At 45.5% G+C, this 19,494-nt stretch overlaps 1 pseudogene; it reads right to left on the reverse strand.

Annotated features, from left to right (window-relative positions):
• Positions 1 to 8,720: 8,720 nt before the first annotated feature.
• Positions 8,721 to 8,839, reverse strand: LOC146044390 (5S ribosomal RNA; annotated as a pseudogene).
• Between the last annotated feature and the right edge of the window lie 10,655 nt (positions 8,840 to 19,494).

A 19,494-nucleotide genomic window follows, 5' to 3' on the forward strand; every position in this document is an offset into this window, starting at 1 on the left:
CCTGTGGTGACACCTTTCTTATCAGTTACCTAGCTCCCCACAGGTGCTGGCAACCCTACATTATCCATACCTCCCAGCATGCCCCTCTCCAGGAGGACACAATGCTCTGTCCCTGGGCTTCCCTGGTAATGTAGGATTGCCAGCACCTGTGGGGAGCTAGGTAACTGATAAGAAAGGTGTCACCACAGGTGCTGGCAATCATACATTACCAGGGAAGCCCAGGAACAGAGCATTGTGTCCTCCTGGAGAGGGGCATGCTGGGAGGTATGGATAATGTATGATTGCCAGCACCTGTGGGGAGCTAGGTAAGTGATAAGAAAGGTGTCACCACAGGTGCTGGCAATCCTACATTACCAGGGAAGCCCAGGAACAGAGCATTGTGTCCTCCTGGAGAGGGGCATGCTGGGAGGTATGGATAATGTATGATTGCCAGCACCTGTGGGGAGCTAGGTAACTGATCAGAAAGGTGTCACCACAGGTGCTGGCAATCATACATTACCAGGGAAGCCCAGGAACAGAGCATTGTGTCCTCCTGGAGAGGGGCATGCTGGGAGGTATGGATAATGTAGGATTGCCAGCACCTGTGGGGAGCTAGGTAACTGACAAGAAAGGTGTCACCACAGGTGCTGGCAATCCTACATTACCAGGGAAGTCCAGGAACAGAGCATTGTGTCCTCCTGGAGAGGGGCATGCTGGGAGGTATGGATAATGTAGGATTGCCAGCACCTGTGGGGAGCTAGGTAACTGATAAGAAAGGTGTCACCACAGGTGCTGGCAATCATACATTACCAGGGAAGCCCAGCAACAGAGCATTGTGTCCCTCCTGGAGAGGGGCATGCTGGGAGGTATGGATAATGTAGGATTGCCAGCACCTGTGGGGAGCTAGGTAACTGATAAGAAAGGTGTCACCACAGGTGCTGGCAGTCATACATTACCAGGGAAGCCCAGGAACAGAGCATTGTGTCCTCCTGGAGAGGGGCATGCTGGGAGGTATGGATAATGTATGATTGCCAGCACCTGTGGGGAGCTAGGTAACTGATAAGAAAGGTGTCACCACAGGTGCTGGCAATCATACATTACCAGGGAAGCCCAGGAACAGAGCATTGTGTCCTCCTGGAGAGGGGCATGCTGGGAGGTATGGATAAGGTATGATTGCCAGCACCTGTGGGGAGCTAGGTAAATGATAAGAAAGGTGTCACCACAGGTGCTGGCAATCATACATTACCAGAGAAGCCCAGGAACAGAGCATTGTGTCCTCCTGGAGAGCGGCATGCTGGGAGGTATGGATAATGTATGATTGCCAGCACCTGTGGGGAGCTAGGTAACTGATAAAAAAGGTGTCACCACAGGTGTTGGCAATCATACATTACCAGGGAAGCCCAGGAACAGAGCATTGTGTCCTCCTGGAGAGGGGCATGCTGGAAAGGTATGGATAATGTATGATTGCCAGCACCTGTGGGGAGCTAGGTAACTGATAAGGTGTCACCACAGGTGCTGGCAATCCTACTTTACCAGGGAAGTCCAGGAACAGAGCATTGTGTCCTCCTGGAGAGGGGCATGCTGGGAGGTATGGCTAATGTATGATTGCCAGCACCTGTGGGGAGCTGGGTAACTGATAAGAAAGGTGTCACCACAGGTGATGGCAATCATACATTACCAGGGAAGCCCAGGAACAGAGCATTGCGTCCTCCTGGAGAGGGGCATGCTGGGAGGTATGGATAATGTAGGATTACCAGCACCTGTGGGGAGCTAGGTAACTGATAAGAAAGGTGTCACCACAGGTGCTGGCAATCATACATTACCAGGGAAGTCCAGGAACAGAGCATTGTGTCCTCCTGGAGAGGGGCATGCTGGGAGGTATGGCTAATGTATGATTGCCAGCACCTGTGGGGAGCTAGGTAACTGATAAGAAAGGTGTCACCACAGGTGCTGGCAATCATACATTACCAGGGAAGCCCAGCAACAGAGCATTGTGTCCCTCCTGGAGAGGGGCATGCTGGGAGGTATGGATAATGTAGGATTGCCAGCACCTCTGGGGAGCTAGGTAACTGATAAGAAAGGTGTCACCACAGGTGCTGGCAGTCATACATTACCAGGGAAGCCCAGGAACAGAGCATTGTGTCCTCCTGGAGAGGGGCATGCTGGGAGGTATGGATAATGTATGATTGCCAGCACCTGTGGGGAGCTAGGTAACTGATAAGAAAGGTGTCACCACAGGTGCTGGCAATCATACATTACCAGGGAAGCCCAGGAACAGAGCATTGTGTCCTCCTGGAGAGGGGCATGCTGGGAGGTATGGATAAGGTATGATTGCCAGCACCTGTGGGGAGCTAGGTAAATGATAAGAAAGGTGTCACCACAGGTGCTGGCAATCATACATTACCAGGGAAGCCCAGGAACAGAGCATTGTGTCCTCCTGGAGAGGGGCATGCTGGGAGGTATGGATAATGTAAGATTACCAGCATCTGTGGGGAGCTAGGTAAGTGATAAGAAAGGTGTCATCACAGGTGCTGGCAATCATACATTACCAGAGAAGCCCAGGAACAGAGCATTGTGTCCTCCTGGAGAGCGGCATGCTGGGAGGTATGGATAATGTATGATTGCCAGCACCTGTGGGGAGCTAGGTAACTGATAAGAAAGGTGTCACCACAGGTGCTGGCAATCATACATTACCAGGGAAGCCCAGGAACAGAGCATTGTGTCCTCCTGGAGAGGGGCATGCTGGGAGGTATGGATAAGGTATGATTGCCAGCACCTGTGGGGAGCTAGGTAAATGATAAGAAAGGTGTCACCACAGGTGCTGGCAATCATACATTACCAGGGAAGCCCAGGAACAGAGCATTGTGTCCTCCTGGAGAGGGGCATGCTGGGAGGTATGGATAATGTATGATTACCAGCACCTGTGGGGAGCTAGGTAAGTGATAAGAAAGGTGTCACCACAGGTGCTGGCAATCATACATTACCAGAGAATCCCAGGAACAGAGCATTGTGTCCTCCTGGAGAGCGGCATTCTGGGAGGTATGGATAATGTATGATTGCCAGCACCTGTGGGGAGCTGGGTAACTGATAAGAAAGGTGTCACCACAGGTGCTGGCAATCCTACATTAACAGGGAAGCCCAGGAACAGAGCATTGTGTCCTCCTGGAGAGGGGCATGCTGGGAGGTATGGCTAATGTATGATTGCCAGCACCTGTGGGGAGCTGGGTAACTGATAAGAAAGGTGTCACCACAGGTGATGGCAATCATACATTACCAGGGAAGCCCAGGAACAGAGCATTGTGTCCTCCTGGAGAGGGGCATGCTGGGAGGTATGGATAATGTAGGATTACCAGCACCTGTGGGGAGCTAGGTAACTGATAAGAAAGCTGTCACCACAGGTGATGGCAATCATACATTACCAGGGAAGCCCAGGAACAGAGCATTGTGTCCTCCTGGAGAGGGGCATGCTGGGAGGTATGGATAATGTAGGATTACCAGCACCTGTGGGGAGCTAGGTAACTGATAAGAAAGCTGTCACCACAGGTGATGGCAATCATACATTACCAGGGAAGCCCAGGAACAGAGCATTGTGTCCTCCTGGAGAGGGGCATGCTGGGAGGTATGGATAATGTAGGATTACCAGCACCTGTGGGGAGCTAGGTAACTGATAAGAAAGCTGTCACCACAGGTGATGGCAATCATACATTACCAGGGAAGCCCAGGAACAGAGCATTGTGTCCTCCTGGAGAGGGGCATGCTGGGAGGTATGGATAATGTAGGATTACCAGCACCTGTGGGGAGCTAGGTAACTGATAAGAAAGCTGTCACCACAGGTGATCGCAATCATACATTACCAGGGAAGTCCAGGAACAGAGCATTTCCTCCCGCATGACGTTAGGGAACCTCCGCAATACACTTCAGCTGATCACAACATAGCACAAACCATCAAAATCAGGTTTTCAAACTCAGTCTTCAAGGCACTTTAACAGTCCAGGTTTTAAGGCTATTTCTTCTTGAGCACAGGTGAGTTAATCAGTACCTACTGTAAACCAATTTGATTTAACCAACCTGTGCTCAACCATGGACTAAATAACATCACAACGCAGACAGCTTGCTGCACCACACTGCACTCCATCTGTACTAGCCCACACTTCACCTTCTACATACACTGATTAGAGGACAGGTGAATCTGTGACATCACAGGGGGCGGAGCATCATTATCAGTGAGTGGACTGAGGTGAAGGATTCAGGTTAGTGGTCTGCTGTTATCATTGGGAGGGGGTTGCTGGAATGGAGCTTTATTGTACAGTCGTTGTTGTAGTCACACAGCGTATAATTCACACACTCACTGTGTGGTGTAAAAAGTATGTGATGTGATACTGTGTGTAATAAGTAACAGTGTCACTGGGTAATAATGTGCGCTGTGATTATTATGTGTAATAAGTAACAATGGGGCAGATGTATTAAGCCTGGCAAAGAGATAAACTGGAGTTAAATTGCAAGGAGATAACGCACCAGCCAATCAACTCCCAACTGCCATATTTCAAACGCAGCCGATTGGCTGATGCGTTATCTCCTTCCACATTAACTCCAGTTTATCTCTTTGCCAGGCTTAATACATCTGACCCAATGTCACTAAGTAATGTGTGCTGTGATTGGTAACAATGGGGCAGATGTATTAAGCCTGGTGAAGAGATAAACTGGAGATAAATTGGAAGGAGATAACGCACCAGCCAATCAGATCCCAACTGTCATATTTCAAACACAGCTGATTGGCTGGTGCGTTAACTCTTCCAAGTTATCTCCACTTTATCTCCAGTTTATCTCTTCTCCAGGCTTAATACATCTGCCCCAGTGTCACTGGGTAATGTGCCACGTGATTATTGTGTGTAATAAGTAACATTGGGGCAGATGTATTAAGCCTGGAGAAGAGATAAACTGGAGATAAAGTGGAGATACCTTTGAAGAGTTAACGCACCAGCCAATCAGCTGTGTTTGAAATATGACAGTTGGGATCTGATTGGCTGGTGCGTTATCTCCTTCCAATTTATCTCCAGTTTATCTCTTCACCAGGCTTAATACATCTGCCCCAATGTCACTGGGTAATCTACGCTGTGATAAGTAACAATGCCACTGAGTAATGTGCGCTGTGATAAGTAACATTTGGGGCAGATGTATTAAGCCTTAACAAGAGATAAATTCAAGTGTGATAAGGAGAGATAAACATCCAGCCAATCAGCTCCTTACTGACTTTTTTCAAACACAGCCTATAACATGGCAGTTGGCAGGTGATTGGATGGACGTTTATCTCTCCTTATCACAATTGCATTTATCTCTTGTTAAAGCTTAATACATCTGCCCTAATGCCACTGAGTAATGTGCGCTGTGATAAGTAACAATGTCACTGGGTAATGTGCGCTATGATAGGTAACAGTGTCACTGGGTAATGTGCGCTGTGATAAGTAACAGTGTCACTGGGTAATGTGCGCTGTGATAGGTAACAGTGTCACTGGGTAATGTGCGCTGTGATAAGTAACAGTGTCACCGGGTAATGTGCGCTATGATAGGTAACAGTGTCACTGGGTAATGTGCGCTGTGATAAGTAACAGTGTCACTGGGTAATGTGCGCTGTGATAGGTAACAGTGTCACTGGGTAATGTGCGCTGTGATAAGTAACAGTGTCACCGGGTAATGTGCGCTATGATAGGTAACAGTGTCACTGGGTAATGTGCGCTGTGATAAGTAACAGTGTCACTGGGTAATGTGCGCTGTGATAGGTAACAGTGGCCCTTATTCTGATTGACGCGGACTTTACCGCATTCTTACGGATCGCGTCTTTTCGGCGTCTGCGCATGCGTGGAGAACGCAACGCGCATGTGCCACGCCTAGACTCCGTACCAGTTCGGCCAAATCCCGTCCAAAACTGTTCCCCGCAATCAGTCGGGAAATCTGGGCGTATTATGGGCGTCATGCGGAATGGCACATGGGCGTAGTTTCAAAGTGGGCAAAACGGGGCGGAAACATGGGCGGACACGGGGGAGTACACTTATGTTGGGGGGCGTACATTCGGATACCACTCCGAATGCACGCGATGAAAAAGGGCAGAAATGTGCGGTGTCCACAAGTGTACTATTGCTTTGCGGACACCACTCGTTCATGCGGTAGGCGAACGTACGCCTAATGACTACAAGCTTTAACACCTGAACCCAATAGAATCTACTCCTTTACTCATTACTCACTAATAGGCCGCTTGTCAGTGCTTTAATTGAAACCATTGCTGCTTCAATTGCTGTAAGGGTTAATGTGTGCAATGCATGTGTTAGGCATGCTTGTAAGGATATATTGGCATCTAATTGATTCCAATTCCAAATAAGCTGTTTTTTATGAGGATAGGTAATTGAATAAGTGGGTCATGTGATGTATTGCAGAAGATACTTCATAGTGGGTTGTTTGGCGTAAATACTCCGCTTACGGGCGGTAGCACCGCTTGGCTCCCGTTCGGATGCGGTATTTCCGAGCATACTCTCTGTAATACTCTGTAATACCGTGCAGAATCGGAGTGTTTCTCCCGCACACGCATGGTTTGTATGTCGTCCGTAAACACGCCCTGTTCTTAAAGAGTGAGTCCGTCCGAATGCGGAGGACACGTGGGCGTTTCTACGGACGATGGCCGCATGCGGCAAAACACCGTGGCGTGCGGACCGCTCCGTAAGAATGCGGGAATATCCGCACCAACCAGAATAAGGGCCAGTGTCACTGGGTAATGTGCGCTGTGATAAGTAACAATGTCACTGTGTAATGTGCGCTGTGATAAGTAACAATGTCACTGGGTAATGTGCGCTATGATAGGTAACAGTGTCACTGGGCAATGTGCGCTGTGATAAGTAACAATGCCACCGAGTAATGTGCGCTGTGATAAGTAACAGTGTCACTGGGTAATGTGCGCTATGATAGGTAACAGTGTCACTGGGTAATGTGCGCTGTGATAGGTAACAGTGTCACTGGGTAATGTGCGCTGTGATAAGTAACAGTGTCACTGGGTAATGTGCGCTGTGATAAGTAACAGTGTCACTAAGTAATGTGCGCTGTGATAAGTAACAGTGTCACCGGGTAATGTGCGCTGTGATAGGTAACAGTGTCACTGGGTAATGTGCGCTGTGATAAGTAACAGTGTCACTGTGTAATGTGCGCTGTGATAAGTAACAATGTCACTGGGTAATGTGCGCTATGATAAGTAACAATGTCACTGGGTAATGTGCGCTATGATAGGTAACAATGTCACTGGGTAATGTGCGCTATGATAGGTAACAATGCCACCGAGTAATGTGCGCTGTGATAAGTAACAGTGTCACTGGGTAATGTGCGCTGTGATAAGTAACAATGTTACTGGGTAATAATGTGCGCTGTGATAGGTAACAGTGTCACTGGGTAATGTGCGCTGTGATAGGTAACAGTGTCACTGGGTAATGTGTGCTGTGATAAGTAACAATGCCACTGAGTAATGTGCGCTGTGATAAGTAACAGTGTCACTGGGTAATGTGCGCTATGATAGGTAACAGTGTCACTGGGTAATAATGTTGGCTGTGATAGGTAACAGTGTCACTGGGTAATGTGCGCTGTGATAAGTAACATAGGGGCAGATGTATTAAGCTTTAACAAGAGATAAATCCAGAAGTTATAAGAAGAGATAAACGTCCAGCCAATCACCCGCTAACTGCCATGTTACAGCCTGTGTTTGAAAAAAGTCAGTAAGGAGCTGATTGGCTGGACATTTATCTCTCCTTATCACCCTTGCATTTATCTCTTGTTAAGGCTTAATACATCTGCGCCAGTGTCACTGAGTAATGTGCGCTATGATAGGTAACAGTGTCACTGGGTAATGTGCGCTGTGATAGGTAACAGTGTCACTGGGTAATAATGTTGGCTGTGATAGGTAACAGTGTCACTGGGTAATGTGCGCTGTGATAAGTAACAGTGTCACTGGGTAATGTGCGCTGTGATAGGTAACAGTGTCACTGGGTAATGTGCGCTGTGATAAGTAACAGTGTCACTGGGTAATGTGCGCTGTGGTAGGTAACAGTGTCACTGGGTAATGTGCGCTGTGATAGGTAACAGTGTCACTGGGTAATGTGCGCTATGATAAGTAACAGTGTCACTGGGTAATGTGCGCTGTGGTAGGTAACAGTGTCACTGGGTAATGTGCGCTGTGGTAGGTAACAGTGTCACTGGGTAATGTGCGCTGTGGTAGGTAACAGTGTCACTGGTTGTACACTGGGGTTTTGTCAGGAAGACCTGACAGAGAGAGAAAAACGCTTTTTGGGCGCACTCCTTTTTTGTAAATTTACAAGTATTAGATGATTATTTTAAGATATAACTTTTATTATAGACTTTGTTAAAATAAGTGGCACTCTGAATTCAAATAGTTGAATGGGTTAAAAATGTGGTGTGGTCCTCAGACTATTATTGTTTAAGGAATAGTAATTAGTATGTCACACTTTACTTTGTCATTTATGCACTGAGTTTTTCAAAGGTACGATTACCAGTGAACATGGGCAGAGAAATGATTTAGTCCCCTTAATGGATCAATATAGTGTGCTAATATTGCACAATGGGTATATATAATGGTATATACAGATAAGTCACAGCCTTATGTAATAAATAATTTCTAATAACAACAATTCTCTCTAGCAGTCATGGGTACAGTGGTTAAATTGAAGCAGCAACTTGCTTCCCTTATATTTGTATTGCCACACCTGGTCTTCCCCAGGGGTCTCCCACCTGGGTACTGTCCTGGCCCTCCACTGCTTGGCTTCCAAGTTTGGAGAGGGGTTGGGCAAACCAGCGGGGTATGGTGGCAATACGTCAAAAATTAATGCAAGGTGCTTCAATCAATTATTACTGTTGGGCTGCAGATAGCGGTGGCGCATCACACTGGGCCTTTTTAATGGCCTATTAATTTCACAAAGGGTTAATGATATATAACTTGTTGGGAATGCAGTTATATTGGCAGGTAGAGCACCCTGGTACTGTGGAACAAAATTATATTAAATATGATAGGGTGGTTGACACAAATTGTGTCGACACAATTTTAGTTAGAAGGAGAAAAAGATATAATTATTATACATTGGTAGAAAGTAACGTTATGAAAGGTAAATTATTTTGGAGAAAAAATATGTTAGTAAGTAGAACAAATTGTTGCAAAAAATCGTGCTTTGAGAAACTTGCTGTCTGTAGATAGAGTTAATTTTTGACAAGTATAAGGCACTGATTTAGAGCAATCTGCGCAGGATACATTGACACATTGTAATGGTTTTCTACAAATAGACACAATGTTGATGAAATGCTCCTGGTTGATCAAAGGAAAGGGGAAGATACTGTAGCCAGAGTCTAGTAGCCGGCTTGCTGAAAAATTTATAAAGAAATAAATAGGGCTGACGCTGTGTTTTGGTGGTTGACACACAATGTGTCGACACAATGTTGCCTGTGGTATGCAGTACAGAGATGACGCCAAGTGGGGGATAATGTTAGAGCGAGCACTTCCCAAATGCAAAGGCACAGGGGAGTGTGCTCGTGTACCTGCTGCCGCTGCCTGTGTTAGCGGCTGATGATGGGATTTGGCGTGTCTGCGGCTTGCTGTAGTGAGCGTCGCGGTGTTGGACCAGACCAGGAGATGTGGTCTGCCGCTGACTGATGGGGTACAGGGAGATCCAGGGCGCAAGAAGCCGGACCTGCTTGTTGCGGATACTCCGTCGCGGAGATTGACGGCTGGTGGGGTCACGGCTGTATCGCGTTGATTATCGGTGATGTCCGGTAGTTGCTGGAGAGGTAGGCTGGACGGGAACTAGCTGTGGACACGTGTTTCGCCTATGAGGCTTCGTCTAGCAGTGTCACTGGGTAATGTGCGCTGTGATAGGTAACAGTGTTACTGGGTAATGTGTGCTGTGGTAGGTAACAGTGTCACTGGGTAATGTGTGCTGTGGTAGGTAACAGTGTCACTGGGTAATAATGTTGGCTGTGATAGGTTACAGTGTCACTGGGTAATGTGCGCTGTGGTAGGTAACAGTGTCACTGGGTAATGTGCGCTGTGGTAGGTAACAGTGTCACTGGGTAATGTGCGCTGTGATAAGTAACAGTGTCACTGGGTAATGTGCGCTGTGATAAGTAACAGTGTCACTGGGTAATGTGCGCTGTGATAAGTAACAGTGTCACTGGGTAATGTGCGCTGTGATAGGTAACAGTGTCACTGGGTAATGTGCGCTGTGGTAGGTAACAGTGTCACTGGGTAATGTGTGCTGTGATAGGTAACAGTGTCACTGGGTAATGTGCGCTATGATAGGTAACGGTGTCACTGGGTAATAATGTTGGCTGTGGTAGGTAACAGTGTCACTGGGTAATGTGCGCTGTGGTAGGTAACAGTGTCACTGGGTAATGTGCGCTGTGGTAGGTAACAGTGTCACTGGGTAATGTGTGCTGTGATAGGTAACAGTGTCACTGGGTAATGTGCGCTATGATAGGTAACGGTGTCACTGGGTAATAATGTTGGCTGTGATAGGTAACAGTGTCACTGGGTAATGTGCGCTGTGATAGGTAACAGTGTCACTGGGTAATGTGCGCTGTGGTAGGTAACAGTGTCACTGGTAATGTGCGCTGTGGTAGGTAACAGTGTCACTGGTAATGTGCGCTGTGATAGGTAACAGTGTCACTGGGTAATGTGCGCTGTGATAGGTAACCGTGTCACTGGGTAATAATGTTGGCTGTGGTATGTAACAGTGTCACTGGGTAATGTGCGCTGTGATAGGTAACTTTGTCACTGGGTAATAATGTTGGCTGTGATATGTAACAGTGTCACTGGGTAATGTGCGCTGTGATAGGTAACTGTGTCACTGGGTAATAATGTTGGCTGTGATATGTAACAGTGTCACTGGGTAATGTGCGCTGTGATAGGTAACTGTGTCACTGGGTAATAATGTTGGCTGTGATAAGTAACAGTGTCACTGGGTAATAATGTGCGCTGTGGTAGGTAACAGTGTCACTGGGTAATAATGTGCGCTGTGGTAGGTAACAGTGTCACTGGGTAATAATGTGCGCTGTGGTAGGTAACAGTGCCACTGGGTAATGTGCGCTGTGGTAGGTAACAGTGCCACTGGGTAATGTGCGCTGTGGTAGGTAACCGTGTCACTGGGTAATAATGTGCGCTGTGATAGGTAACCGTGTCACTGGGTAATGTGCGCTGTGATAGGTAACAGTGTCACTGGGTAATGTGCGCTGTGATAGGTAACAGTGTCACTGGGTAATGTGCGCTGTGGTAGGTAACAGTGTCACTTTTAATGTGCGCTGTGATAACAATGCACCATATGGATGAGACTTGTGTCACATTTATACAGTAGAGATGTATGTTCGGATCTAATTCCCACATGTACAGTATATGGTCATTTCCATGGCCACTATGGTCGGACAATGTAACTAGTGATGCTGCAGGTAATGCCGCACCTGGGGTCCAACCTCAGACTGTGAATGGTCATCAGTTATTGTATCTACCAGTCTGTCTCTGTGAGAGCAGGGTGCTCGTCTCTCACCTGCAGGCGTCTGTCTGGCTGTATATCTATATATACACCTCAGCATGGTCCTGTTACATGTGGGAAGTAACCAGGGGATAGATCGGGTTGGTTTGCAAAAAAGCAAAATCTCTCTCTAATGGACAAAACCATGCTGTGCTGCAGGTGGGGCTGATGTAACAGGTGCAGAGAGAGTTCGAATTGGGTGGGTGTGTTCAAATTGATATCTACTGTGTACTGCAGTGTAAGAATAAAGCAGCCAGTATTTATCCTGCACAGAAACAACATGACCCACCCAAATATAACTCTCTGCACATGTTACATCTGCCCCAACTGCAGTGCAGCATGGTTTTGTCCATTAAAGGAGTTTGCTTTTGCAAACCAAACAGAATCTCCCCCTTAATGATGCCTATTACATCAGTGCTTTTGTATTTGTGTCTGGTACGAATTGCCTTTTCCATGGTAAATGTGACATATGTATTAATAACTCAGGTTAGACGTGTGCTGTATTGTGTATGACTCGTTTGGAAACTTTAGCATTTACCACTGTCCCCGGTGTATGCAGGCGTACGCCATGTGACGGTAATGACTACACCTGTGCACCAGCTAGGTAATATGGGAAATGTGACAGTAATGACTGCACCTGTGCACCGGCTAGGTAATCTGGGAAATGTGACAGTAATGACTGCACCTGTGCACCAGCTAGTTGGTCTGGTAATATGACAGTTAGTAATGACTATTACTGTGCTCCAGCTAGGGGGTCTGGGAATGTGACAGCTAGTAATGACTACTCCTGTGCCCCAGCTAGGGGGTCTGGGAATGTGACAGCTAGTAATGACTACTCCTGTGCCCCAGCTAGGGGGTCTGGGAATGTGACAGCTAGTAATGACTACTCCTGTGCCCCAGCTAGGAGGTCTTGTAATGTGGCTAATAGTAATGACTGCACCTGTGCACCAGCTAGGTTGTCTGGTAATGTGACTGTTGGTAATGACTGCACCTGTGCACTAGCTAGGGGGTCTGGGAAAGTGACAGCTAGTAATGACTATTCCTGTGCCCCAGCTAGGTGGTCTGGTAATGTGATAGTAATGACTACACCTGTGCACCAGCTAGGTAATCTGGGAAATGTGACAGTAGTGACTGCGCGTGTGCACCAGCTAGTTGGTCTGGTAATGTGACTGTTAGTAATGACTGCACCTGTGCCTCAGCTAGGTGGTCTGGTAATGTGACTGTTAGTAATGACTGCACCTGTGCACCAGCTAGGTGATCTGGTAATGTGACTGTTAGTAATGACTGCGCCTGTGCGCCAGCTAGGTGGTCTGGTCATGTGACTGTTGGTAATGACTGCACCTGTGCACCACCTAATTGGTCTGGTAATGTGACGGTAATGACTACACCTGTGCACCAGCTAGGTGATCTGGGAAATGTGACCGTAATGACTGCATCTGTGCGCCAGCTAGGTGGTCTGGTAATGTGACTGTTAGTAATGAATACACCTGTGCACCAGCTAGGTGGTCTGGTAATGTGACTGTTAGTAATGACTGCACCTGTGCACCAGCTAGGTGGTCTGGTAATGTGACTGTTAGTAATTAATACACCTGTGCACCAGCTAGTTGGTATGGTAATGTGACAGTAATGACTGCACCTGTGCACCAGCTAGGTAATCTGGGAAATGTGACCGTAATGACTGCATCTGTGCGCCAGCTAGGTGGTCTGGTAATGTGACTGGTAGTAATGACTGCACCTGTTCACCAGCTAGGTGCTCTGGTAATGTGACTGGTAGTAATGACTGCACCTGTGCACCAGCTAGGCGCTCTGGTAATGTGACTGGTAGTAATGACTGCACCTGTGCACCAGCTAGGTGCTCTGGTAATGTGACAGTAATGACTGCACCTGTGCACCAGCTAGGTGGTCTGGTAATGTGGCTGTTAGTAATGACTGCACCTGTGCACCAGCTAGGTGGTCTGGTAATGTGGCTGTTAGTAATGACTGCACTTGTGCACCAGCTAAGTGCTCTGGTTAATGTGACTGTTAGTAATGACTGCACCTGTGCACCAGCTAGGTGCTCTGGTAATGTGACAGTAATGACTGCACCTGTGCACCAGCTAGGTGCTCTGGTAATGTGACAGTAATGACTGCACCTGTGCACCAGCTAGGTGCTCTGGGGAATGTGACTGGTAGTAATGACTGCACCTGTGAACCAGCTAGGGGATCTGGTAATGTGACTGTTAGCGTGTGCACAGGTGCAGTCATTACTAGGTGGTCTGGGCAATGTGACTGTTAGTAATGACTGCACCTGTGCACCAGCTAAGTGGTCTGGTAATTTGGCTGTTAGTAATGACTGCACCTGTGCACCAGCTATGTGCTCTGGTTAATGTGACTGTTAGTAATGACTGCACCTGTGCACCAGCTAGGTGCTCTGGTTAATGTGACAGTAATGACTGCACCTGTGCACCAGCTAGGTGCTCTGGTAATGTGACAGTAATGACTGCACCTGTGCACCAGCTAGGTGCTCTGGTAATGTGACAGTAATGACTGCACCTGTGCACCAGCTAGGTGCTCTGGTAATGTGGCTGTTAGTAATGACTGCACCTGTGCACCAGCTAGGTGCTCTGGGGAATGTGACTGGTAGTAATGACTGCACCTGTGCACCAGCTAGGGGATCTGGTAATGTGGCTGTTAGTAATGACTGCACCTGTGCACCAGCTAGGTGCTCTGGTTAATGTGACTGTTAGTAATGACTGCACCTGTGCACCAGCTAGGTGCTCTGGTAATGTGACAGTAATGACTGCACCTGTGCACCAGCTAGGTGCTCTGGTAATGTGACAGTAATGACTGCACCTGTGCACCAGCTAGGTGGTCTGGAATGTGGCTGTTAGTAATGACTGCACCTGTGCACCAGCTAGGTGCTCTGGGGAATGTGACTGGTAGTAATGACTGCACCTGTGCACCAGCTAGGGGATCTGGTAATGTGACTGTTAGCATGTGCACAGGTGCAGTCATCACTAGGTGGTCTGGGCAATGTGACTGTTAGTAATGACTGCACCTGTGCACCAGCTAGGTGGTCTGGGCAATGTGACTGTTAGTAATGACTGCACCTGTGCACCAGCTAGGTGCTCTGGGGAATGTGACTGGTAGTAATGACTGCACCTGTGCACCAGCTAGGGGATCTGGTAATGTGACTGTTAGCATGTGCACAGGTGCAGTCATCACTAGGTGGTCTGGGCAATGTGACTGTTAGTAATGACTGCACCTGTGCACCAGCTAGGTGGTCTGGGCAATGTGACTGTTAGTAATGACTGCACCTGTGCACCAGCTAGGGGATCTGGTAATGTGACTGTTAGCGTGTGCACAGGTGCAGTCATTACTAGGTGGTCCGGGCAATGTAAAATTTATTGAATAAACATATCATGCAAACACTATTTGCATTATTCTAATTAATATACACCGGATATACACAAGAAATAAATGTAATGAATATATGAGATATAATACAGATAAAAATGGAATCAAATCAAAATACAAATAATAAAAATAAAAATAAAATGTACCTCGGACACTAAATTTGTGGAACAAATGAGCAGCCTCTTGGAGGAGTTCAAAAAACGTGAATATCCCCAACCTGTTCTTACTGAGGCTCTGGAGTACGCTGGAACCTTAAATCGAAATGAGATCATTGCCAATAGCAACAAACAAGGTCCCAATAGTAGAGCTAAAAAGGTGGACAAATTTAAAGATGGAGGTAAAAACAGATTATGTTTCATTTCAAAATACAATGTAGCCGCCAATAAAATTTCCAACATAATAAAGAAAAACTATAAATTACTTAGTACTGACCCGATATTGAGTGCCACTTTAGAAAAAGAACCAACTGTCATATTTAAACGTGCACGCAATTTAAAAAATATTTTAGCACCAAGTTTCTTTAAAGGCTCTATAGAGAAGAAGACCGGGGCTACACAAAGCACTATAGCAGGACCAAAAATAACAGGTTTCTTCAGGTGCAATCATGCCCAGTGTATGACTTGCAAGCACGTAATGAACAAAACTCAAAAAATCACAGCTTCAAATAATGGAAAGATCTATAACATAGAGACGTTCATTAATTGTACAACTAATTATGTAATCTATTTATTAATATGTCCTTGTAACACCTACTATGTAGGACGCACTATTCGCCCCCTCAAGACTAGAGTCTTGGAACATAGGAGGAACATAGTGAAGAAACTCATGAACCACAGTGTACCCCGCCACTTTGCAGAACATCACGGTGGGGACCCTGTGGGTCTTAAAGTGATAGGTTTGGAACATATAGCTCATACCAGCCGTGGAGGAGACCGATTCAGGACTCTATGTCGACAAGAGGCGGCATGGATCCTGAAGTTACAGACTCTTAAACCCCACGGTATGAATGAGACTATAGATCTTGAATTCATCTAAACAATTAATCATAAACCCTCTGATAAATCTCTAAAAATTCACAAATCAATAAATAATAAAAAGTAAAAACAAAAAATAAAAAACAACAAAAAAACAAATAAAGAAATTTTGAGAAGTCCATACATAATTGTGAAATAACCCTTTCTAAGAAATTTTGTATCCCTTCCCCCACAAATCGCTAAAAATTGATAAAAACCGCTAAAAATTTGTTATTTATACATATTAAAAACGTATAAAATCGTTTAGAATCACATATAACTATTATATTGGTCTCTGTACTAAAGAAGAAGCAACTCCCTATTTTTGTGCACAAATATATAAAAAGAACAAACTTAAAAATGTTCCATTGAAATAATGAATGATTTTCGTACTCTCTCCACTGTCTCGCTCTTGTGTGTGCTCCAAAATCTACCCCACCGGCATGCACTGTTCCATTATGCTATGGGATCCAACCCAATGTCGGGTGCATTCGAATATCTCGGATAGTGCATTGGTTCTAGATGTGGGATGCATATGCTCCAACATTTACCTAATGCATTGTCACAAGTATTAAACATTGTATCCCACACGTATAGAGAGATATATATATATATATATATATTTGCTGATATGTACCCTTTCGCATATACCAGAACGGATATATGTGCATACACCATTTATCTTGACACATTGAATGTTTATGTATGATTTAATGTAATTTCTTTTTGTGCCTCTGTGTCTAAATATCATTGTAGGCTGCGCGTACATCTTAGCGACATATCGCGATTTTAATAAGGAAAACTTTGATATCTATATGTTATTATGCACTATCTGTGTATTATTTATGCGGGGTGTTTAGCCTCGCTCTTTAAGTCTTTGTTACTCTATCTCTAGCCATATCAATTTGTTTAAGATACATCTTACCTATAGTAATAATTATTTATAGGTTTGAACACAGTCGGATACAAGACAATCTAATATTATATTAAAGGTGCATCCTATATGACTAAGGATCCCATTAACAGTCTGTCAGTGTGGCTTTTCTTTAATCAGGACATGAATAAAGCTGCGAGGTGTGTATCTTATGGACACATCAAAATATAATGGGAAACGCACTTCGCGCCCCTTGAAATGTCTGTATACATTATAGACTTATGTGTATCAGCAATCTTATTTGCTATATTATATATTGTTGCCCTAAATGTAATTTTTACGTGTATAATTATAATTGTTTCTGTTTTTGTTTTTATTTTATTTTATTTTATTTTTATTTTTTTGCATTATTAATATTCTTTTGTCGATTCTATTTTCTTTATTGTAATTATATATACATTACATATGCAAGCATGTGCTAAAAGAATATATCGCTATTTGTGCAGAAAATAGCCAAATAGGGAAGCTGTAACGATTGCTGCAGCTGAGTCTTAAAGTGAAATACTGAAATGAAGCTGCTAATTGTGTAGCCTAGACAACTGGCCACACACACCTGTGTACAACATCCAGGTATAAAACCAGCCCACATAGCTGCACTCCTTATCCCCAATTGAAAAAGCTGCCGTAGTGCGGCGAAACGCGTCTTGGACAGGAGCCCCGCTGCCGCCATTTGAACCAGTGGACCTGGAGGTAAATCTCAATGACTGAGTCCTATTACATCCACCCCACCTCGGTCCCTGGCAACTACCTACAGGCGCAGCAGCGTTTTTTTGCGGAAGACGGCAGCATATTTTGAACTCTCGCCAACTTACAGCTGCCCCGTGTCTCTAGTGGAACGCAGGAGACCGATATTTCTAAACAGCCTCTGCCCGCGTCAGTGTCCAGCGGCTTGTGTTTGGCTGTCTGGCCGACACAGCCGCTCTGATCACATCTAACACAGTACGCAGGGCATTTGGCGTGGTCCATTTTCCCCTACTAAGTTTTGTTGCAGAGATCGCAAGCTGCCGACTTCATCGACATAAGTGTCGACCACAGTATCACACCACCTATCCCGCTGGTATCTAAAAGCCTTTGGAAAATTACTTTTGTGGATTACAAATACCCTGTTGGGTCATTCTACAGCCTTTTCCTTTATCTTCACGAAGTGTTGGCAACTCAACCCCCAACTCAACCCCCAATTGGGACATCATTTCCTGGCTTCATATGCGCATATGAAAAGAAACTAATTAACTAGGACTTGGTAACTATATACTGCACTTTAAATAGTTGCTAATATTGCACATGCTTTTTAATAATAACATTTTTATATTTATATTTATTGTTGTATTGTTCTTGTCTTCTTTTTTTATTGTTTATTTTTGCATTTATATTTAATTTTTTTTCTCTATATTTATTTTTATTTTTATTATTTGTATTTTGATTTGATTCCATTTTTATCTGTATTATATCTCATATATTCATTACATTTATTTCTTGTGTATATCCGGTGTATATTAATTAGAATAATGCAAATAGTGTTTGCATGATATGTTTATTCAATAAATTTTATATCTGTGTGCAAGAGGCGCCTACTGGTATCTCTTTTTTCTTTGTGAACTTTTGCTTTTTGGGGGCGGCAACCCCCTCCTAGAGGGCAGCCATTTGCACACATCACACACACATTAACCCATAGCGCTCAGAATCTTTTGTTGCTTGGTCTGGGCAATGTGACTGTTAGTAATGACTGCACCTGTGCACCAGCTAGGTGGTCTGGGCAATGTGACCTGTAGGTCTCTGAGACCGCTTTGGCCGCTCCTGACTGTCCATAATCAGATTTTGTATCTAAGGAAACAAAACTAAAATAAAGCTATTGGCCTGATGATATCAATACGTGGCTGAAAGGATCCAGAAGGCCGTGTGTGTGGTTATAGTTCCAGGTGGCCCCTAGCATTTTATGACCCTCACTAAGGTCGGACCACATGTCCTCTCCTACAGGAATGGGTGGGATGAAAGACCCCCCTGACCGCGCTCTGAGGCAATGAATGTTCCTGTAGGGTCTGATTATACAAATATGTCTCACTATATACAGCATGACAATCATTGTGGGAACCATATGCTGTGGGATAAACATACAGATCTCTGGGGAGGCGGCAACATACACTGAGCAGGGAATGTCTCCATGGTAATCCACATAGACCGCGTCACGGAGACCTGACCGTTACAGAGTGGGAACACCATGTGCGGGGTGTAGGGGGGGGTAGATGAACCCTGGGAGCATGGGCTGTTACTCTGTAGGTCACTGCACGTGGGGATATAAGGGGGCATTTCATGTAGTGTTGTGCGATATTTCTCTTTACTAAGCTGTACTGGTGACCGTGTATTATGTCAGTATATACGTGTACACCAGGGATGGGGAGCCTTCTGCCCTCCAGCTGTTGTTGAACTACATAGTGTTCATTCAGGCACCTGCCATATTTGAAAACCCATGCAGTTCCTGTTCCCTGCCTGGGGTGTCGCTGTCTGCTGTGGTGTTTCTAGCACAGGTCTGGTTTGCATGTCAGTGCTGATATACAGAGCACACTGTGCTAGAAGCACTACAGCAGACAGCGACACCCCAAGCAGGGAAGAGGAA

The sequence above is a fragment of the Crinia signifera genome, chromosome 19 (assembly GCF_055691185.1).
Source record: "Crinia signifera chromosome 19, ASM5569118v1, whole genome shotgun sequence".
Lineage (NCBI taxonomy): Eukaryota > Metazoa > Chordata > Amphibia > Anura > Myobatrachidae > Crinia > Crinia signifera.